At 42.2% G+C, this 24,258-nt stretch overlaps 1 protein-coding gene across 3 annotated transcripts in view; it reads right to left on the bottom strand.

Annotated features, from left to right (window-relative positions):
• The window catches only part of cnih3 (cornichon family AMPA receptor auxiliary protein 3), a 145,054-nt gene that overhangs the window by 2,348 nt on the left and 118,448 nt on the right, over positions 1-24,258 (bottom strand). The gene's annotated exons all lie outside the window — the stretch shown is intronic.

Below are 24,258 nucleotides of genomic sequence, written 5' to 3'. Positions count from 1 at the left end.
AGTAGCTACGTCCACCTTCTATACTTTCTATGGTTATCAGTCTTTTTATCCACTTTAAGTATGACGTCCTTATTATTTCAACTAAAAAAACTATATAAGGATGACTGTTCTCTCCAGAAAGACTTATGTCCAGGTATTCATACGATGGGGATTTAACAGGTTTAATGGAGTTAGAAAATACCAGCATGGAAAACAGGGTAGACATCTAAAGATCAAGAACAATATTCTGGCTGAAATCTTGAATTTTGGATTAAAACAAAGATGGAAAACTAAATACCAACAATGTTTAGGAGGTTTGTGATTTTGGGCTAGCTGGTATTACATGGGTAGCTACAAAGCTCTGAGTAGGCTAATATAAACAAATACAATTGTGCTTTAGATAACTGGTTATGAAAAAGTCTTGATCTTAAAGGTCCCAGTGAAATTAGACTTTGCCTGAGAGTGGTTGTCTTTTTGAAGTGTTAAATATTTGCTGTCCAGAGACAACGAACCTGAATGCTCTTGTGTACAATGAGTCTCTAAAACTTAGCTCAAAGCTGTGCTATACTTGAATAGTGCTAATAAAAAGCTACACATGGCTAGAATGACAACTGAATACTTTTTGGAGGACCCATTTTCAAAGAAAAACTGACAAATTTAGGAGTTTCTTAAAAAGGCGAAAGCTTTTTGCAGTGTAGGTCCAGGAAATAGGGTTGATATGTCATGACGCAATTAGTAGTGCTAACTGGCCAAAATATATTAGCATTCATCCAAATCCCAGTGAGACCTCCAGTTTGTGTTTCATTAAAATTTGTGCATCGGTTTGAGACCAACACAACACATTTAGTGATAATTAGTGATGTTTAACCTTAATAATGAAATAATAGCAAAAATACATATGTATATTCATGCTATGTAAGAATATCATATTCTGTGGTTTGGGCGTTTTTTTTGTCTTTCAACTACCATCACATAACCTTTAAGAAAAATGGAATTAAAGTATATCTCACAGACAGAAATACAAGAACACATATTTATTTATTTCAAACTGAAAAAAGTAGCTTGTCTTTAAAAGGAGGGGATACATGTTTGACAAAACGCTTCTTGAATGCAGTAATAACATAATGCTTTGCAGTAAATATCACAAATTCACATTTTTAGGTTTTTACCATGACCTAAAAATGTAAAAACAACTATCCTTCCTGGCATGTTTTTTATTATTTCCCAAAAGCCAGCAAAAAAGTTGCCACTGGATGCAAAATAAAAAAACAAAACAAAAACAAAACAGAAGCCAATGAGCATCATGTAATGCAATGAGGATGGGACAAAGAAGCTGTCAAACACACATTTGCAAGAAAGTGGCAAAGTGATTGCACCAAAGTTTTTCTGTAAGTCAGCTAACAACACTGATGAGCTTGTGACCAAATGTAGAGCAGATACAGCACTATGGCCTCATTTGACCACAAAGAAGAAACGCTCTGTTGTGTTTACCTAGAGAAAAGAGAGAGAATAAAGAAGGGCTGAATGACATAACAGCAGCACAAATCACAGATCGGGGGGTTTGACACTTGTCTCATTGAGCTGTGACTTGACAAGAACAGATCAGCACTTTGTTGACAGTAACGAACAACTTGAAACATTTGTGTTCATCTCAGAAGTCTTTGCCAGCTCTCGACACCTCTGTTAATCTCTAGTGGTGAAAAGCAGGCAAGTGTGCTAAATTGACTCATGAATACCCGTGGACAGAGAGAGAAAAAAGTGATTCAGAGAAAACGAGAGACAGGAACAGATATCAAACGTGAAAGGCCTCATTTCTCCTCTTTAATAGTTACCAACTTCCTCCTGTTAAAACCTCTGAGAACTGGCTTCATTATTAATATTTAGACTTTTAGCTCTTTCAATTACAGGTCTTTCCCTTTCACACCCAAAGTAGATGTAAACTGAACATAATGTAAATGATAAAATATGACCTTTTATATTTGTAGCTGCTCACATATGTGTTTTTGGATGATAGATTTACAGTTACATCCCAAATATTTTTTTATACATTTAAATCAATCTGGAAACTCCAGAGCTGAGAAATGAAGCCAATGCTGGAGTGTCAGAAACTGTGTTCCTCTAACAGGTGGGAATCCCCATACGACTACCATGTTAAAATGCCCAGTTTTACAGCATTATATGTTTACAGCCTCGAATACAAAAACTGTTTTGCCCTTTGGAACTATTGTAGACTGGGCGAAAATTTACCCTATATCATTCACTTGGATTTATTTAGGATCAGAATTAAGGGTAGCTGTAGTTTGTAGTGCATTATCACATTAACTTGTGCATTATCACTCGTATTTTCTTTCTCCCATTTTTATTTCTTGCCTCAAAGTTAAAATAAGTTTAATTCCTGGGGGGCAAATCTTCCGTGCTAAAAGTGATTTCACATGAATTTTCACGCATATTCCATGGACGGTCATTACATACCCCCAGTTCCCTGTCCGTGGGCATCCTTCCAGTTTTTGTTCCAGTCATTGTGCTATACACCATCTGGATATAAGTAGCTTACCAAACTTGATAACTAATCACTAAGCATTCTAATCTAATCTAAAAATGGTAACTTTGGATCAAAAAACAACATCAATGTTCAGAAACCAATTGGCTGCTACATCTAACTTTTACATATAGCCTATGGTTTGTACCTAGAGCAGTGTTTCCCAACCACTGTGCCGAGAAATGATCAGGTGTGCCATGGAAGATTATCTGGTTCCGCTTGATTAGTACTCTAAGCGATCAACGTGAGTAATGGGCAGAACAATTACATTCTCTTCTACTAGGGGGCAGTACTACTAGCTGCTCTAATTAAATTGGTTGCTAACTGCCAGTAAAACAGAAGAAGATGGAAAGAAAATACATAATAGTCATGCTTGTGAGTGAAACAACGCAGCACTTAATAGCAATAGATGAATATTTGAATAAAAAAAAGTAGTCAATCGGACCTGGGTCCTGGAGCAAATTTCGACCCAGATGAAGGCCCTAGTAGGAGTAGTGGTCAGAAGAAAGCAAAAAAGGTATACTGGGGACAAACCGGGCCACTTCTGCTATACCTGGTGGTTTTGTTTGGTGGTGTGCCGTGTGATTTTTCTAATGTGAAATATGGGCCATGATTCCAAAAGTATGGAAAACACTGAGCTAAAGAATAGGAAGAATAATAAGAGTCTAACACTTGCTGTTGGCATATGCTACCGTGCATATGCCAGGAGAGGTGGACTTGTATTATAAATGCCCAATTAATTGGACATTTATAATATAAACTGAATTAGCGGTGAACATGTGCCCTTTGAAAGACGCCTTATTAGACAGGAACAATGTGTGTTAACAAGTTAATGTCCAATTAGTCTGAGTCTAATTAGAGTGTAGAGCAGGTTTGCATATCCTAAGGACAGTTTTATAATAATATTGAAACAGAGATCTCACGCCAAGCTCATTACAAATAGCTGCAATACTTTATTCATATGCACAACATGACTGAACTACTTAACAGGTGACCCCAGAGGTAATTTTTGTAGCAACCTATTATGACCCACAGTTACATTTTACCATTAACTGTTTTAGCAACAAAACACATCTTTTTTCTTGCTGTGAAAATTTAGTGTGACAGGGAAGTCAGTAGATTTAGCTATGTGCCAAGTCAATAAAATGAGGAGGTTGGGATCGATGGATGGCGTCAAGAAAACATCAACAATATGAAAGACCACTTTTTGTTTCACAATTCAAACCAATAATCATTGTTTCTTTGACCTATGACCTTTAACCCTATTGTTCCAACTAGGGCTGTCAGAAAAAAATCCATACTGAGATATTAATCAATACTAAAATTGATTTTTAGTAAAACCATTTTTAAAATATCTTCTTTATTTTAGCATAACTAATACCACAAAAGTTCATTTTTAACTTTTTCATAATGCTTTTCTACTACAAAAATTTCTATGATTTAAATGTGTTATGTATTGTGTTGTTTCATTTCTTTATTAGTTATTACTTATTAGATATTCTGAAGGTAAGATACATTACAGATAAAAATGTCACAGATAATTGATCTAATTTATAATTTTGAAAATTCGTGGAAAATTAACTTATCTTTTTCAAAAAATGGCTTCTTTGCCATTACTTCTCTTGTTGCAGGATGAGGTCAAAAGTTTAGCTGCGATATGAAAAAAAGTACCAATATTAAGTTTGAAATTCTGGTATTGTGACAACTCTACTACTCTAAGTTTCCTTCTCAACCCTCTCAACATTTCTGCGCACAAAGCCCAAACAAGCCATTATTATAGCATTGTTACATCATAAAGGTTACTTATTTATTTATTTTCCAACAGTAATATATAACTGTTGGTGTATGTGCTTTCATGAGTACACTCTTGTGGGTTCAGTTATAAGATAAGATCAAGCTAAAAACATGTTTAGGTTACATAGCATGTCATGCCTCTCTCTAGCATAACAGGAGGTCAAAAAGTCGACTGAGAATGGTATCAGTTAGTTTTCAGCAGTCGGTTCTAATGATATTTGCTACCGAATAGCAAAGACATCACAGCAGCAAACATCAAATCAGTTCTAGTCCACTGGCAGGTACAATTCATTGAACATTGTGACATAAATGTGAATTAACATGTTTTGCTTCTGCTTCATTGAAATGTAGTTTGTTTCCCCGACCTCAAATATCACCCCAGTAGCTAACACAGTAAAAAAAAATACAATATGTAGTTTCTGCTCATCTGCAGTCCTGCAGATAATGGAGTGTTACATCATCTGTGGTAAATTTTCAGTATATTCTCTGTATTAAGGGTTAATATAGTAATATAGTAACAGATGTGGGTCCTATAAAACTCCTACAAACCTGCCATTAATTAATCCTTCAATCTTAAATATGATCAACCTATCTCTAATAATCGACTATGTACCACAGGCCTTCAAGCTGGCTGTAGTTAAAGCTTTACTTAAAAAGCCATCTCTAGACCCAGCAGTCTTAGCTAATTACAGGCCAATCTCCAACCTTCCTTTCATATCAAAAATCCTTGAAAGAATAGTTGTCAAACAGCTAACAGATCATCTGCAGAGGAATGGCTTATTTGAAGAGTTTCAGTCAGGTTTCAGAGTTCATCACAGCACAGAAACAGCTTTAGTGAAGGTTACAAATGATCTTCTTATGGCCTCTGACAGTGGACTCATCTCTGTGCTTGTCCTGCTAGACCTTAGTGCAGCGTTCGATACTGTCGACCATAATATCCTATTAGAGCGATTAGAACATGCTGTAGGTATTACAGGTACTGCACTGCAGTGGTTTGTATCATATCTATCTAATAGACTCCAATTTGTGCATGTAAATGGAGAGTCCTCTTCACACACTAAGGTCAATTATGGTGTTCCACAGGGTTCAGTGCTAGGACCAATTCTGTTTACATTATACATGCTTCCCTTACGCAGTATCATTAGAAGACATAGCATACATTTTCACTGCTATGCAGATGACACCCAGTTCTATCTGTCCATGAAGCCAGATGACACACACCAATTAGTTAAACTGCAGGAATGTCTTAAAGACATAAAGACCTGGATGGCCGCTAACTTTCTGCTTCTTAATTCAGATAAAACTGAGGTTATTTTACTTGGCCCTGAAAATCTTAGAAATATGGTATCTATCCAGATTCTTACTCTGGATGGCATTACCTTGGCCTCCAGTAATACTGTGAGGAACCTTGGAGTCATTTTTGACCAAGACATGTCCTTCAATGCACATATTAAACAAATATGTAAGACTGCTTTCTTCCATTTGTGCAACATCTCTAAAATTAGAAATATCCTGTCTCAGAGTGATGCTGAAAAACTAGTTCATGCATTTATTACTTCCAGGCTGGACTACTGTAATTCATTATTATCAGGATGTCCTAAAAACTCCCTAAAAAGCCTTCAGCTAATCCAAAATGCTGCAGCAAGAGTACTGACAGGGACTAGAAAGAGAGACCGAGTCACGTGGTACGCCCGCCCAAGATGGCAGCATAAGTTGGAGGCGCGCACTCCACCCCCCCTAAACCTTGTTAAAAATAAGTTAGAGCCGGTCATTTGTCTTACTTTGGGTCAGCCCTGGCAAATTCTGTGGAAGGAGGCAGAAGAGTCATTACTTTACACGCAACGATCCGACTATGCCGCGAGGGAAAACACACAACACTCAGGCTACTTCGCTAACTACTATGGCGGAGACATCTGATGGTGTGGATGCCAGGTGTCCTTCCCAAGATGGTGTGGCGGCCGAGCTGACTTCTATAAGATCTCTGCTTGAGCAGGTAGCACAAGATATGACGACGGTGAAAGGTGGAATTGAGTCTCTCAAGGAAGCTGGGAATAGCCTAGGCGCGAGGGTGGACGAAACAGAGACAAGAATTTCTCGTTTGGAGGATGAAGAGGCTAAAGCTAGCTCAATAAGTAAGAACTTGAAGATACAGAACCAGCGGCTGCAGGAAAAAGTAACGGTGCTCGAGGGTTTCTCACAGCGCCAGAATATTAGAATATCGGGTATTAGAGACGGAACCGAAGGCCGTAATCTTGAGGATTGCGTGAAGCATCTGTTGTCTGAGGCTCTGGACATTGAGATGGGAGATTACTACGAAATAGATAGAATCCATCGGGTGGGGCCAGCACCTCCGAAGCCAGCTGCAGATTCCAGACCGAGACACATCATTGTTTGCTTCCTATGGGATAAAGCCAAGATGTCCGTACTGGCGGCTGCCAGAAAAAAGAAGCAGATCATTTGGAAAGGCATGAGAGTTTGTTTTTTCCAGGATTATGCACAGGAGGTACAAGAAAAACGCCGGAAGTTTGACGAGGCGCGCCGCTTGCTGCAACAGTGCAATATTGGCTATTCCCTTCGCTTTCCGGCTGTTATGACTTTTTCAGTGGATAACCAGTATCATCAGTTTTCCAACCCAGCAGAGGCTAAGCAATTTCTGAGCGGCCTGGATTCGGCTAACATTCCGGGTGATGTAACTTAAGAGGATTTTATAAGCTAAGGGTTAGTTTACTTCTGTGAGGGTTTTTTTGTTTGGGGGGGGGGGGGGACGTGAGGAGGGATGCCATTATGGGATTTTTGAGTGCCACGGACCAACGATTTCATGGTGTTTTTTTTTCTTCTCTTTTTCTTTTTTTTTTTTTTTTTAACTGTGTTTTGTTTTGTTGTTCATTTTGATGGTATGGTGCCAACTGTCCTGTATAGACCTATTTTTTGGACCACTGGGTTGTCTCATGTAACTGGCTTTAAGATTTGTTATATGGGTAAATGGGATTTTCTTCTGGATAAATCTGTACAATAACTTGGCTCGCGTTGTGTTATGGAGTTATATAAAATAATGTTGTGGAATATAGCGGGTTGTCATAATGTTATTAAAAGGAAGAAAATCCTCACATACTTGAAGCAGAAAAAGACAGACATAGCCCTGATTCAGGAGACCCATCTCGATGAGGCGGAATCATTAAAGCTTAAAAGAGATTGGGTGGCGCAAGTTTATTTTAGTGCATTTTCTGCTAGAAAAAGAGGGGTGGTCATATTGATCAGAAGAAACTTGGATTTTCAGGTTTTTAAGCATTATACAGATTAGGAGGGTAGATGGGTGGTTTTGGATGCATGTTTACAGGGGCGGAAAATGACATTGGTCAACATATATGCTCCCAATTCTCCTCAGCCACAATTTTTTCATGAAGTCTGTAACATTGTGCGGACTATAGGTAATACAAATATTGTAATTGGGGGAGATTTTAACCGGGTCAGGGATGTATTGTTGAATAAATCCTCCTGTACTGGACTCAGTAAATGTTGCGGTGGACGTGATGTCAGAGGAATTGAGCCTGGTAGATATATGGAGACTTCTTCATCCTCAAGAAAGAGATTATACTTTTTTTTCACATCCTCACTCAACCTACTCCAGGATAGACTATTTCTTGGTGTCCCGTTCTCTGGTAAGTCAAACTATTGGGTCCTCTATTGGTAATATTGCTGTTTCGGATCATGCTCCCATTGACCTTGTTCTTTCTGGTAGTGATAATATTAAACCGTCACCTAGGTGGCGTTTGAATAACTCATTATTGAAGAATAAGGGTCATTGTGAATGTATAAGGGAAATGATAAAGGAGTTTTGGTTGCACAATGAGGGCTCTATTGATGACGTTGGAATGACCTGGGACGCTTTTAAGGCCTATTTGAGGGGGCGCCTTATCCAGTATTGCTCCTTGATTAAAAAAGTTGAGAGGGACAAGCTGATGAAGCTGGAACAGGATATCAAGGAGCTTGAAAAACAACACATGCTGCACCCAGAGAGGGATTTATGGAACAAATTAATTAAATTTAATTTTGAGATGAATAGTATACTAATGACAAGATGGCGGCGCGCACGGGTGCAGCGGCTCTTAGCTCTCCAGTTTGGTGCTCGTTTTTACTTTTAATGTGGATATTTTTGAATGTTTGCAACGCCGCCATCTCTTACAGTCGCCAGAACCTAATTGACCTAGGTTTTAAATATAGTTTGTCTGTTTCTGGCGACTATCAGCGAACACACAACATCCTGGTGGAGATAGCGAGACCGCCAGGGTAACCGTGGATGGTCTGCCCGCCCAGCAAGCGTAGAAGGCGACGGAGGGAAAGAAAGCAGAAGAGGGGATGCCGGTCGGGCTCAGACGCTAGGCTACGCAAACATCCACACCGGCCAGCACTTCCGAGCCTTTTCCTATCGAACGCCAGATCCATCACCCACAAACTTGACGAATTGGAGCTACAGATAGCCAACACAAGCTTTTCACGTAACTGCAGCATTATTCTTATTACAGAGACGTGGCTTCACCCGCTGATTCCCGACGCTGCAGTCGAGTTAGCAGGCCGCACGCTACACCGGCATGACAGAAACAGCAACAGAAAAAGCAGAGGAGGGGGGCTATGTGTTTACGTGCATAACGAGTGGTGTTGTAACAGCAGGATCATTCACACACACTGTTCTCCTGATTTGGAGGTTCTGGCAGTCTCGTGCAGACCTTTTTACATCCCGAGGGAGTTTACAGTAGTTATTGTGATAGCTGTTTATATACCGCCGGATGCTAACGTTAGCACGGCTCTCAGCCTCTTGCTCAACACCATAAACAAACAACAGCTTGCCCACCCCGATGGGGTTTTTATTGTCGCCGGCGACTTTAACAAAGCGTGCCTAAAGACTGTGCTTCCTAAATTTGTCCAGTTTGTGGACTTTGCTACGAGAGGAGAACACACTTTGGACCATGTCTATTCAAACATCAGGCATGCTTGCAGAGCGACACCCCTCCCCAACCTGGCTGGATCTGACCACCTCTGCATGTCCCTCACCCCCACCTACACCCCCCTGCTGAGAAAAACAAAGCCCCAGACAAAGACAATAAAAACCTGGCCTGAAGGAGCCCTTTCTCAACTGCAGGACTGCTTCTCAACAACTGTATGGGATTTATTCTCCAGCCACAACCTCCAGGAGTACACGGACACTGTACTCTCGTACATCAGGAACTGTGTTGACAATGTCACCGTCAACAAAAGGGTCAGGGTGTTTCCAAATCAAAAACCCTGGATGAATAGCGAAGTGCAATCCCTCCTAAAAAGCCGCAACACTGCCTTCAAGTCAGGGGACAGGGCTGCGTATAGGGCGGCCAGGGCAGACCTGAGTAGAGGCATCAGGAAAGCTAAGGCTGCCTATAGGAGGAGGATTGAAGATCACTTTGCTGACAACGACCCCAGAAAAATGTGGCAGGGGATCAATCACATTACCAACTACAGAAGCAATAACCAGGCAACATCTAGGACTGATGCCTCACTGGCTGAGGATCTAAACCGTTTCTTCGCCCGCTTTGAGACGACCAAGCCCTCAGCTGCCACACCACTTCCACCCGCCCCCAGCACTGGCACACTAACACTTAGGGAGCACCAAGTGAGGTGTGTTCTAAGGTCAGTGAATCCCAGGAAGGCGGCAGGTCCTGATGGAATACATGGAAAGGTTCTCAGAGCATGTGCTGACGAACTGACCGGAGTCTTCACTAAAATATTCAACCTTTCCTTGTCATCAAACACCGTCCCGCCCTGCCTCAAAACCTCCACCATCATCCCCATCGCCAAGAAGACAGCTGTGGCCAGCCCAAATGACTACAGGCCTGTTGCACTTACGCCTGTAGTGATGAAGTGCTTTGAGAGACTGGTCTGTCAGCACATCAGGGCCGGTCTGCCTCCCACTCTGGACCCCCACCAATTTACCTACAGGACAAATCGTTCCACCGAGGACGCTATCACCATAGTGCTCCACACTGCGCTGAGTCACCTGGAGCACCGAGGAAGCTATGTGAGAATGCTCTTTCTGGACTTCAGCTCAGCATTCAATCATATCATCCCGGAGATCCTGGTCCAGAAACTGTCTCACCTGGGACTCTCCACCCCCATCTGCCTCTGGATCAAGGACTTCCTGACAAATAGACCACAGTCTGTCAGACTCGGCCCCCACCGGTCCAGCACCATCACACTCAGCACCGGGTCTCCACAAGGATGTGTTTTGAGTCCCCTCCTGTTTACGCTCTACACATCCGACTGCTCCCCTACCCATCTCTCAAACACCATCATAAAGTTCGCGGATGACACCACAGTGGTTGGACTCATCTCAAGGGGGGATGAGTCGGACTACAGAGATGAGGTCAACAGACTGACTGAGTGGTGTTCAGTTAACAACCTCCAACTGAACACCACGAAAACTAAAGAACTTATCTTGGACTTCGGGAAGGGCAGAGCAGACCCGGCCCCACTTTACATTCACGGGAGCTGTGTGGAGAGGGTACACTCCATGAGGTTTCTGGGCGTGCAGATATCTGATGACCTCTCCTGGACTGCAAATACTACAGCGGTGGTTAAAAAGGCCCAGCAGCGTCTCCACTTTCTGAGAGTGCTCAGGAGGAACAACCTGGAGGAGAGGCTGCTGGTGACATTTTACAGAGCCACCATAGAGAGCATCCTAACGTACGGCATAACAACATGGTATGCAGGGTGCTCAGCTGCAGACAGGAAAGTACTGCAGAGGGTAATCAACACAGCCCAGAAGATCACTGGCTGCTCTCTGCCCAGCCTGGAGGTCACTGCAAACTCTCGGTACCTCAGCAGAGCTGGCAATATCATCAAGGACCACTCTCACCCCAGCAACCAACTGTTTGAACTATTACCGTCAGGCCGACGGTACAGGTCACATAAAACCAGGACAAACAGATTCAGGGATAGGTTCTTTCCCAGAGCTATCACCGTAGTAAATAAGCACAAAAACAATTGAACCTATTCCATACCGTCACTGTCATTATATTATGCTGCTATTCATACTGTCATTATATTAATGCTGCTATCCTGTATATATTGTACATACTATTGTTTGAGTACTTACGATTGTTTTTTTTGTACTTTTTATATTTTACATTTATATTTATTATTGAAACTTGCACCAAGGGAGTGGCACTCCAATTTCGTTGTACTCTGTACAATGACAATAAAGGCTATTCTATTCTATTCTATTCTATACTGGAGAAAAAAGCGGAATATGCAATGTTTTGTCTAAATCAGAAGTATTTTGAACAAGGGGAGAGAACAGGTAAAATGTTGGCACACAGGGTTAAGCAGATAAAATCTAGCAACCTTATACCATCTATTTTTGTTCCTAGTAATAATAATAAGTTGACCACCAGTAAAAAAGAAATTAATGATACTTTTACTAAATTTTATCAGGAGCTTTACACCTCTAATGGATTGGTGGAGGAACAGAGGCTGTCAGATTTCTTCTCTTCTATTAAAATTCCCAGCCTGTCTGAAGATCAAAGAACTGTATTAGAAGGTAAGATTACACTAACTGAAGTTGAGCAGGCAATTGGAAGTCTTAGATTGGGCAAATCTCCAGGCAACGATGGATTTCCATCAGATTTTTATAAGGTGTTCGTGGGCGAATTAGCTCCAAGACTACTGTCGGTATATCAAGATGCATTTCAAAGAGGGAGACTACCATTTAGTATGCGATCGGCAGTGATCACGTTATTACATAAAAAAGGGAAAGACCCACAGTATTGTGGGAATTATTGCCCAATTTCATTAATTAATGTGGACGAAAAAATTATTTCTAAGATACTAGCTTTTAGGCTTGAGAAAGTTCTTCCGTATTTGGTGCATAGGGATCAGGTCGGTTTTGTGAAAAACAGAAGTTCTGCAGATAATCTACGTAGGTTATTGCACATATTCTGGAAGAGCAGGACTAATTTAGACCCTGTCGTCGCGTTCTCCTTAGTTGCAGAGAAGGCCTTTGATAAAGTTGAATATCCCTTTCTGTTTTATACGTTGAAGAGATTCGGTTTTGGTCCCTTTTTTAGGCAGTGGATTCAGGTGGTATACACAGATCCAATGGCTACAGTTACTACCAATGGGATAATGTCACCCTCCTTTTCGTTAAGTCGGGGTACTAGACAAGATTCACCCTTATCACCTCTCATTTTCGCCCTGTTTTTGGAGCCTTTGGCTATTGCATTACGTGAATGTAAGAAAATTAGGGGGGTGGATATGGGTCAAGAAGAACATAAAACTTTTTTGTATGCAGATGACATTTTACTGATCTCAAGTAACCCAGAACAGGCCATTCCTGCAATTTCCTCAATTATTGATTCCTTTTCTGTAATCTCTGGCTACACCATAAATTGGTCTAAGTCGGAAGTTATGCCCATTTCTAAACTGTGTCCGCCAGTTATGAGGAGCTCATGGCATTTCAAGTGGATGCCCGAGGGTTTGACTTACTTAGGGATTAAACTGACCCCTGGTTTAGACAACATAATGCAAGTAAACATCTCCCCAGTGATTCAAAACATTCGTCCGCTGTTGCAGAAGTGGGTTAAAATAAATCTGTCCCTTTTGGGCAGAATTAATTTGGTGAAGATGATTATTGCCCCTAAACTTCAGTACTTTCTTCACATGTTACATAATTTGCTAAAGCTTTATAATACATGTGTGGAGGGTTTTGTGTGGGCAGGCAAAAAGCCATCTTTTAATCGGTCCAAATTATATGCTGCTAAAGAGAGTGGCGGGTTGGCATTGTCCAAGATGGTCTGGTATCATTATGCTTTCTCCCTCTCCATCATGGGTTGCGATTGAGGAAAGTCTTGTGGCTCCTTCGTCTTTAGAGGCCTTCCTTACTCAGAAGGGAAGACCAGTACCGTTTAAAGATCCAGTATTGGCTTTCATGCAAGAGACCTGGTTTAGAGCTCACCAATATACCAACATTAGCCCTTATCTTACCGCTAGAGCCTCTATCTGGTATAATAATAAAATATTAATTGGTAAGAAACCGGTCTGGTGGGAGGCTTGGGCTAGGACAGGTATCAATCAGGTGGGGGATTTATTTGGGCAGACTGGCATGAAATCGTTTGCAGAAATCAGACGAGAATTTAATCTGGATCCAAGGGAAATTTGGAGGTTTTTTCAAATAAGACACTGTATTAAAACCATTTTGAATAATAATCCAGACCCTCCATCTAGTATTCAGAAGATGTTTGCAGCCCCTGGCATTAATAGAATCAGGGCATCCAAATTCTATGGGATCTTCAGAGAGGCACACTCTCCCAATTTGGGGGGACTGAGGCAGTGTTGGGAGAAGGATCTGGGTATCCAGATTTTAGAGGACAGTTGGAAGACGCTGGTTTCATCATGGTATGTTTGCTCACCTGAAACACAGTCTCAACTTATCCAGTACAAGTTGCTTCACAGAAATTACTGTACTCCCAGTAAATTAGTCAGGCTGAAGCTTGTGGATAATGACACCTGTTGGAAATGTCAGGAGGAAGCTGGGACTCTAGTTCATATGTTGTACACATGTCGGAAAAATGATTATTTGTGGGACGGGATCATTAACTTGGTGAATGATATTTTTAAACTTAATCTTTCTAAATCTCCAGCTGTATGTGTCCTGGGCCTGCTACCTGACAATAATATCCTTTCAAAAAAACAGAGACTGTGGATGCGTCTGGCTTTCATAACAGGATGCAGGATAATACTGAGGCACTGGAAGTCATCCAGCCCCTGTTCTCTCAGGGAATGGACTGAACAAATGTCTAAGATGGCATCATATGAACGGGTTATATACAGAATTAAGGGGAGAGAAGATATTTTTGAGCAGGTCTGGGGTCCTTTTTTGTTGTACATCGACAATGTCTCCTAGATATTGTGATAAATGTTCTTTTGGGGGGGGGGGGGGGGGTTTCATGTGTCGTTGGTATTTTTGTTGTCTTTTTTTTTTTTACTTTGAAAGTCAGTAGAGGGAAGAAATTGTCTAATGTCATCAGTGGTCAAGGTTATGTTTTGTTTTTAGGCACCCGGGTGTTTTGCCCCCATTGCTTTTGTTTTTGCTGATGTTTCCCAGGAGGCGGTATATTATTTTGTTTCTCCTGGTGTTGTTTGTTTTTTTTGTTTGTTGTTTGTTTTTTTGTCTGTTTGTCTTAGTTATTGTTAGTCCTTATTTGTTGGTTGTTGTTAAGGAACGGACAGAGAACTGACAGTATGATTATTCTAGTTGTATATTTGTTAATGTTTCTGTCCATCCAAAATATGAATAAAAAAAAAGAAAAAAAAAAGAAAGAGAGAGCATATTTCTCCTGTGTCGGCTTCCCTTCATTGGCTCCCTGTTACATCCAGAATTGAATTCAAAATCCTGCTCCTCACATACAAGGTCTTAAATAATCAGGCCCCATCTTATCTTAAGAACCTTGTGGTATCATATCACCCTATTAGAGCACTTCGCTCTCGCAATGCAGGCCTACTTGTTGTTCCTAGAGTATTTAAAAGTAGGATGGGTTTGGGGAGCAGTGGAGAAAGTAGGGTCGCGGAAACAGGTACAAGCTGCACAGATCTGGTTTCAGGCTGTTTCACTTTCAATTCAACCTCATGAATTCTTTATGCAGACCATCACTATAGTTATATAACATTAGAGTTTACTCTTTGAATTTGTTATTTTTAATCATTAAAACAAAGCTGAAGTGTGATTTCTGTTGCAAGGGCCATCCTTTCAACGGGCCACATTGACCTTCCAGTCATCAGCTTTAGCGCTACAGTACTACAAGTATGTAGCAAGAGCTCTAAATGGAAAAAAAATGAAGCTTTATTTGATAAAATTCTCAGACATGAGGAGGAGAGGAGGTAAGTGACGGAAGTGACGGACAAGGTAAGCGACTCATGTTGTAACTGACGTCAGACGCCGGAGATTTTGGTGGAAAATTAAAGCAAATGGTAGTTTAGATTTGAACAAATTCATTTAAGCTTCAGCATTACCAAATACACTTATCAATTGTCTTATAACTAACACTATTTGTCTAAATAATCTCCAACACCCTGGAGAACAACGGGGAGAGTTTAGAGACTCTCCAAGATTATATTGATCAGTGCTTTCAGGATCTCGTGATGAAGAAGACCCCGTGTGCAGCTTCCCCGGCCAAACCTGAGACGCCGTCGTCGAAAAGACAACGCCCGGCAGATTCCCCCGGCTCAACATCGCCAGCCGGCAAAGATATTGCCGACATATTGGAGTCAATCGACAAGCGATTGTCCAGTTTCGACGCAAGGCTGTCCTTGGTGGAGATTCTTCACCGAGAATTTAAATGCTTGCGAGAATCCCTGGAGTACAGCCAGCAGCAGGTGGAAACGCTTGCTGCTGAAAATGCCACGCTAAGGGAGTCGGTGAAATGTCTCACAGATAATGTTACCCAGCTCAATAGAGAAAATAAAAAAATAAAAGAAACAGTTATCGATCTACAAGCTCGTAGCATGCGTGATAATCTTGTATTTTCTGGTATTCCAGAAGCCGCTGGAGAGGACGCGGAGACCACGGTAAAAAGCTTCATCAAAACCCACCTGAAGCTGCCGGAGGACACTGTGAAGAACATCGTCTTCGATCGGGTACATCGCCTCGGCCCAATTCGGGCTACGGCCGGGAGACCACGTCCTATCGTGGCCAAATTCGGCCACTTCAAACAAAAGCAACACGTGAAAAGCCGCGGCAGGGAATTAAAAGGAACGGACTTCAGCGTGAACGACCAGTTCCCCAAAGAGATCTTGGAACGACGCAGGGTCCTCTTCCCAATCCGACGCTGCTTCATCCAGAAGGGCTCCCGCGCTGTCATCGCTGTGGACCGGCTGTACGTGGACGGACAGCTCCACCGAGACCCCAACATCACTCCGTGGCTGTATTAACCTCACACCAGATAAGAATCAGCTACACCATTTCCCTATCCACACACACTAACTTGCATTAACATCTGTTTAACTTACCAGTATCAAATCGCATCTTAAAGTGTGATTTCATAGCAGAATCAACACCGTCACTCTCCGTCAGTGATTTAATTGGAATGTTTACGTTTTGTTTTGTTTTTTTTCTTCTCGTTTTTTTTCTCCTCTCTTCCCCCCCCTCTTGGTTTTATGCTGCTCACCCCTGTCCTTGGTTTCTTTCTTTATTCCTTTCACTGCCTCGATCACCTGCACAACGGCAGCACATTTACATCAGTCAGACAGCGCACACAGTCGTTTAGGATACACACACTTAAGCCAAGCCTACTCATATTAGTAACTATGCATACACAAAGTCAGACCCACGGAGCATCTCGCCACACATTTTTCCTCTCTCTCCTTCTCTTTATTTATGAACAAGTGACGTATTCTCTCCACCTGGCTAAGCGACGCACACAGCATACATCCCTAGTTATACACAAACATCTATGGGTACACTGAGGTTCATTACATGGAATATAAATGGAGCTGGCTCCAGAGTAAAGAGGTTAAAAATATTTAACCAACTCAAAAAACTACAGGCAGATGTTGTCCTTTTACAAGAGACCCACAGACCTCTTAGAGGTTCGAATGAACTTAAAACACCTGAGTTTCCTAATGTGTTCTCAGCTTGTTATAATTCTAGACAAAGGGGAGTAGCAATTTTAATACATAAAAATATTAATTTCACAGTACTCGATACAGTTATAGATCCAGAGGGCAGATTCTTAATCATTAAACTATCTATACTTGATAAAAAGCTATGTATTGCAAGTGTATATGGTCCAAATGTTGATGATCCCTCATTCTTTCACGGTTTTTTCAGTGCACTCTCTGAACACTTAGATGGCACACTTGTTCTTGGAGGCGACCTCAACCTTGGACTAAATGAAGACATGGATAGGCTCAATACAGCGGGAACTCAGCGTAATTGGCAGTCCACAAATATAATCAAACAGTATATGAGCGACTTTGGTCTTTGCGATGCATGGCGCTCCCTTCACCCCACCAGTAAGGAATATACTTTTTTCTCACATGTCCATCACTCCTACTCTCGTCTGGATTATTTTTTGGTCAGCAGCTCACTGCTGAACGACATTTCAGACACTGAGATTCATCCTATAGTTGTCAGCGATCATGGTCCTGTATCTTTAACACTAATGCACAAGAATAATACTACGCCAAGAAAAAACTGGAGATTTAATATATCACTACTTAAAGATGAAGACTTTATTAAATATTTAAAAAAAGAGTGTACTTCATATTTGGACTATAATGACACTCCCGAAACATCAGCTTCTGTTCTATGGGAAGCAGGGAAAGCTGTGATGAGAGGTAAAATAATTTCTTTCTCATCACATAAAAAGAAAAAAGAAAACAAAAATATTCAGGAATTAGAAAAAAACATCAAATCACTAGAAGAAGCCTACGCGTCCCGCCAAGATCAGGAAACATTGAACAAAATACGCAAAACAAAACTAGAATTAAATGAGATAATTGATAAAAAAACAAAATTCTTAGTACAAAGACTACGCCTACAAAATTATGAACATGGTAATAAATCCGGTCAATTTCTAGCAAACCAGCTAAAAATAAATAGAGAAAAAACAACTATATGTGCTGTTCAAGATTCATCTGGGAACACAATATATGATCCGATACAAATAAACAACATTTTCAGGGATTTCTATAAAACGTTGTATTCACCACAAATAAACCCATCTAAAAAAGAAATTGACCAGTTTTTGGACAACATAACTCTTCCAAAATTATTGGACACTCAAGCAATGGCACTGGATTCACCTCTGACACCAGGTGAACTCCAAGAAGCCCTGATAAGTATGCCCAATAATAAGGCTCCAGGTCCAGACGGCTTTCCTGCAGAATTCTACAAAGAATTCTGGTCGATTCTAGCACCAGTTTTCTACAGAACGTTGGTGGAAATTAAAGAAAAGGGCAGACTTCCATCAAATATGAATTCTACAACATTAATCTCCTGCTAAAACCAGGCAAAGACCCTGTATATCCCTCAAGCTATCGTCCAATATCCCTTATAAACGTAGACCTTAAAATAATCTGCAAAGCTCTCTCAAAGAGACTGGAGAAAATAACCCCCCTCTTAATTCATCCTGACCAAACTGGTTTCATAAAAGGTAGGCACTCATCAACAAATACACGTAGATTACTTAATTTGATAGACTACTCATACAGTAAAAACCTAGAAACTACAATATTCTCTTTAGACGCAGAAAAAGCATTCGACAGAGTTAACTGGAAATTTCTATTTGCAACTTTACACAAATTTGGTTTTGGATCCTCTTTCATAAACTGGTTAAAAATATTATATAATTCCCCAACAGCTTGTGTTAGAACAAATGACCAGACATCCTCCAGCTTCTGTCTCTTGAGGGGCACCAGGCAGGGATGCCCACTCTCCCCTTCACTGTTTGCAATTTTTATTGAACCACTAGCAGCAGCAATTAGACAGAATTCAGTAATTAAGGGCATAAAATGCAAGAACGTGGAACATAAAATCAGCCTTTATGCGGATGATGTGTTACTCTTTCTCCAAAATTCACAAACCAATATCTCTGGGGTGATTGAATTGATAAACTCTTTTGCAAGAATATCAGATTACTCAATTAACTGGTCAAAATCTACAGTTCTACTGATTAATTGCTCCCTCCATAATTCCTCTTCTACACCACTGCAATCGGGAAATATAAAATATTTAGGTATTAATGTTTCTCCCAAGCTTGCAGATCTAACTAAATTAAACCATATCCCACTTTTAAAGAAGGTAGAAGATGATCTGGCTAGATGGAAATGTCTACCCATATCACTCATGGGAAGGGTTGCCGCTATAAAAATGATGGTCTTACCAAAAATAAATTATTTATTCTCAATGATCCCAACTAAACCGCCACAAGATTGGTTCAGATCTCTAGATTCATGTATGTCCAAATTCCTTTGGAAAAATAAACCCCCACGTATAAGCTTAAAAACACTACAAAAGACCAAGGATAAAGGAGGACTAGAACTGCTTAACTTTCAGCACTACTTCTTAGCCAACAGGCTTCAGTTTATCTCAGGATGGCTAAAACATACCCTCTTAGATGAACCTTGGCTAGATGTAGAACAAGCACTTTGCAATAATCTAGAGATCTCAGACCTACCATTTATCAGCTCAAACATCCAACGACATGAATGCTTTAAAAGCATCAACATCAGTGCTTCTCTGACAGCATGGTGGGAGTTTCTAAAATTGACAGCGTCTTCATTAATCCCATGCAAACGTACACCTATCTGGAACAACCCTGACATATTACAAAACAATAATATGATAAACTTTTCAGATTGGAGTGGTAAAGGAATCAAATATTTAGAACATATACTAGAAGGAACAGAATTTATTTCATTTGACGGACTAGTTACACAATATGGGATCAACAAGAAAAGATTTTTAGAATATCAACAAATTAAATCCATAGTAAAAAAGAAATTTAAACCGGGTCAAGTTGAACTACAAACACCACCAAGTGTGGTTCAATTTCTTACTCTTAAAACCCCCAAATTACTATCCAAAATATACAGAATGCTTTCTAAAACAGATGAACTTAGACCTAAACATTTGGTCTCAGATTTGCTTAAAAACCTTTAATCTAATTAGAAATCCCAGTCTTCAATTAATTCAATACAAAATATTACATAGAGTGCACTATACAGGTCATCGGATGTTCAAGATGGGCTTTACGTCTACCAACAACTGCTCACACTGCCAAACCAATTCACCGGACAATTATATCCACGCTCTTTGGTTCTGTCCACCAGTTCAGAAGTTTTGGCGCGAGATATGTGAAGACTTATCGAAGTGTCTGAAATGTAACATTCCAACTTCCCCTAGTGTGTTTGTTGGGCAGTTTAGATAATGTCACTTCAGAAAACAATATCGCCCATATGGTTTTCACTGCCCTATGCATAGCCAAGAAAACAGTCCTCATGAACTGGAAAAATAAAAATAATCTTAATTCTAACCAATATAGAAATTATCTATTAGATTACATTAGTCTTGATACAGCCTCTGCCACCACATCAGATCAATTGCTCTGGGCTCCTTTGATCAGCTCCATCACCTAGTGGGGGTGGGGGGTCATAGTCTGGTCCCGCCTTCACTGTTGTGATTGGTGTGGGGGTAGGGACATGCTTAGGGCGTCGGGGGGTTCCCCGGAGGCATCTACCTTGGGGGGCTCAACCCGGGGTAGCGGTCATGTCCCGTTAGGGGCTCTGTTGGCTCTCAGGTGACTGTTTCCTCGCGGCTGCGTACAGCGGGGCTAGGGGAGGGTCTGTGCTGACGGACGTGGGTTACTGACCTGGTAGCCTGGCTGCCCCTGGGTGGGTCCGGGATGGGCGTGAGGTTCTGGGGGCACTCCGTCTCTGGGCTGGGACCTGGACCGGGCCTCGGGGGCTTGGGTCCTGGTTGGTGTGTTGCCGGGGTTGTGGGCGGGTGGGTGCATGGGGGCCCAGCCCTGGAGCGGGGTGCCGCCGGTGCATCGAGCCACCTGGGGGGCTCTTCAACTGGTGGGGGAGATTGTCACATCTTGCAGGAGCTTTCCTCTCTTCAGGAGCTCCCTCTGCAGGAGGGGGAGATACAGGAGAGGTGGAGGAAGATCTCAGCCTGGGTGTTTATTGTCTTATGTAGTCTGGAAGATGAGTGGATGGTGGGGTGGGTGCAGTTTTCTCTGTGGTGGGGTTGGGAGGACTGTCCCGGGCTCTGTGGGGCCGGGAGGCGCTGCTGCACTGGGCCCCGGTCTGGATGGGCCTGGGCCCCCTTTCCCTGGCGGGTCGCGGAGTATGGGGGTGCCTACTGGGGTCAGCGGGGGAGCTGGCCCCAGGGAAGGGTCACTTGCCCCTCCCTTCCTTCCCTCCCCATCTCCAGCTGCCTCCCTCTTCCCGCTCCACCACAACCACCCACACATGCAGGACCTTGGAGTAGGGGTATGTCACCAGGGTGCAGAGGAGGCTACCCCCCCCCCCCCGTCCCCTTCTGGCTGCCTCTGCCTCGATTTTATCCCACAAGTTAGACATTCACATTACTCACACTCTCATTACACATACATATAGGATCTTGGGGGTGGGCACGATACACGGAGTCCAAAGTACCATCAGGGTGTACACCCCACCCCTGGCATCGTTGCCCACCTCTCAATTTTAAATACACGTAGACATTGAGGGCTAGCAGGAGGGACCATGCGCTTACCTGCTGCTCTCTGGCAGGTAGCTCCATGCCCTCCTGGGTTTTAAATGCACCTTAGAACACACATGCATCAACACTACAATGAGCGGGTGGAGGGAGGTTTGGAGTCTTCTCTCACCCCCATTCTCTGCGACCTGCTGGAGCGGGGGGGCTAGGAGGAGGAGTTGGCCGTCCGACTGCGGTCTGGAGTGTGGGGCCTTCCTGCTGCTGCAGAGTCGGGGCGGTCTGCCTCCCCCCACCGTAGGGAAAAGGGTAACACCACCTGGGTCTGGGTGCAGTTCCCCCCTCCAGGGGCAAGGGCACCTAGACCCGGTTTGTAGAGTACGCTTGGGGAGTGTGATCGTGTGTACAACGTCTCTTTATGTCTGTCTCCACGTTGGTTGAGTGTGGAGTAAGTGCATATGAGAGCATGAGGGTGGAAATGGATGTTTGTATCTGTGTGTGCCTGTATGTCTGTGTCTATATGTCAGGTTGGGTGTCAGGCGCCACCTCTCTGGGGACATCTCAGGCCCTCCAAGGTATGGAGGCCTATCTCCCCCTACCACCACTTCCCCTGCCAGTGGCGGTCCCCCTCGGACATCGGTGCATTGGTGGTTCTTTGTGTCCGGGGGTGGGCGTCCAGGTACACACCGGCTCACTCCTTGGCGGCCGCTTATCGGGGCCTGGAGCCTGGGGCTCGCTCGGGCCACTTCGGAGGTGGGGTGCCCCCAGGTCACTCAGGCGCGGCTGGCTGCCGGCAGAGCTCACGGGCGCGTCACTGCAACTCCCCCTGGCTTCTGCTCCGCGGCTGCTGGGTGAGCCCTCATCTGGGACTCTCCTCAGCTCTTTCTGGGACAGTGGCGCAGCTGCCCCTCTGTTGGTCTTCCTTGGTCTCTTGTGTTCTGGGGGCCTCTGGATGTCTGGAGTTTTGATCTCCTCCATACCTGCTTCATGCCCTGAAGGACGGGACTGTGGCCCCCCCACACCCTCTAGCAGATTATTACATGAAGGAACCTTTTAAAAAACAAAAAACAAGCGCGTCCATGCTCACAGGTGTACACACGGGTGATCACACCCACAAACTACACCCTTTTTGGCTCCTACCTCAAAGCACACTGTGTTCTGTTGATCTTATGTGCTGCACAATAATGTTTAATATTTAGTATTTACTGTCATATTCCCATATATCATTGTGATGTTGTTTATTCTATTACTCTTGTTCTCTTCTGCTTGTTTTCTTTTTTCTTTCTCAGCAGGTGACCCAGGTGATTGATATATGCATTTTTTTTCCTCTGCCCGTTCTGTTGGTTTTTGTCTTTTGCCCTTCTCCCCCGTCCCTCTTCTCAGCTGTTTCTCTTTCCCTCTTTCTTTCTCCCCTTCTTTCCCCCAGTCAAGTCTGTCCCGTATTCAGTAAGTGAAAATAAAATAAACAATAAAAGGTGAATCAAATAGACCATTACGGCAAGGCTGGGATGGTCAATTTGGTAAAGTAAATCTGTTGGGCATCTTTCTTTGCCTTTAGACAACAATTCTGATGGCAAAAGAGCCAAACGGGACAGGCCAAAAAAAAAAAAAAAAAAAAAAAAAAAGTAGAATGGGTTTGGGGAGCAGTGGAGAAAGTAGGGTCGCGGAAACAGGTACAAGCTGCACAGATCTGGTTTCAGGCTGTTTCACTTTCAATTCAACCTCATGAATTCTTTATGCAGACCATCACTATAGTTATATAACAATAGAGTTTACTCTTTGAATTTGTTATTTTTAATCATTAAAACAAAGCTGAAGTGTGATTTCTGTTGCAAGGGCCATCCTTTCAACGGGCCACATTGACCTTCCAGTCATCAGCTTTAGCGCTACAGTACTACAAGTATGTAGCAAGAGCTCTAAATGGAAAAAAAATGAAGCTTTATTTGACAAAATTCAAACCTCACATAACAAGAAAAAAATTGCAAGATCAAAATAATATTATTGATGTTCTCATTATTGATGTCAGTTCAAGTTAATCCCCTGCTTAGTTTAAGACAGTGTTTCAACATGAGTTTTGCACTTTTTAGTTCATATTTGTGAAAATTTCTCAAGATTATGTATAGGCTTTGCAATTCCCAGCAAGACAATGGTAAACACAATACTGGGTCTATTACAACAGACGAGTCGGTTGCTGAACTAGCCTGCCTACAATCTAGGTTGTCAACCAGTTGAAAACATTTGGGGTATCATGATGTGAAAAATACAACAAAGAAGACACAGGGCTGTTGAGCAGCTAGAATATGATATTGGACCAGAATGAGACACAAGATTCTTCACCCAAAAGTCCAGCAGTCTTCTCAGTTGCCAGATATTTATGGCATTTGTTTAAAATGGTAAATGGTAAATGGCCTGTATTTATATAGCGCTTTACTAGTCCCTAAGGACCCCAAACCGCTTTACATATCCAGTCATCCACCCATTCACACACACATTCACACACTGAGAGTATGTCCTTTTTTTCTGGTAATTTTGAGATTCATAAGTCATAATGAGGAGATAAAACCTTCCTTGGATGGTTTTGTGTGTTGAAATCCTATTTTAAGTGGAAAAAATAAATTTTGTAACATTGTATAAGTCCTGCTTATAGAGTGTTACATGCCACTGTTAAGGCTGTTGACCAGTTAACACCAGCCCTTCTTTTTTGTAACTACAAAAGGGCTGAAAA

Source organism: Aulonocara sp. 'chitande type north' Nkhata Bay, linkage group LG15, assembly GCF_057382095.1.
Source record: "Aulonocara sp. 'chitande type north' Nkhata Bay isolate Kocher_YH1m ecotype deep benthic linkage group LG15, A_spYH_male_GT1.1, whole genome shotgun sequence".
Lineage (NCBI taxonomy): Eukaryota > Metazoa > Chordata > Actinopteri > Cichliformes > Cichlidae > Aulonocara > Aulonocara sp. 'chitande type north' Nkhata Bay.
This window is presented reverse-complemented; position numbering and strand designations above follow the sequence as displayed.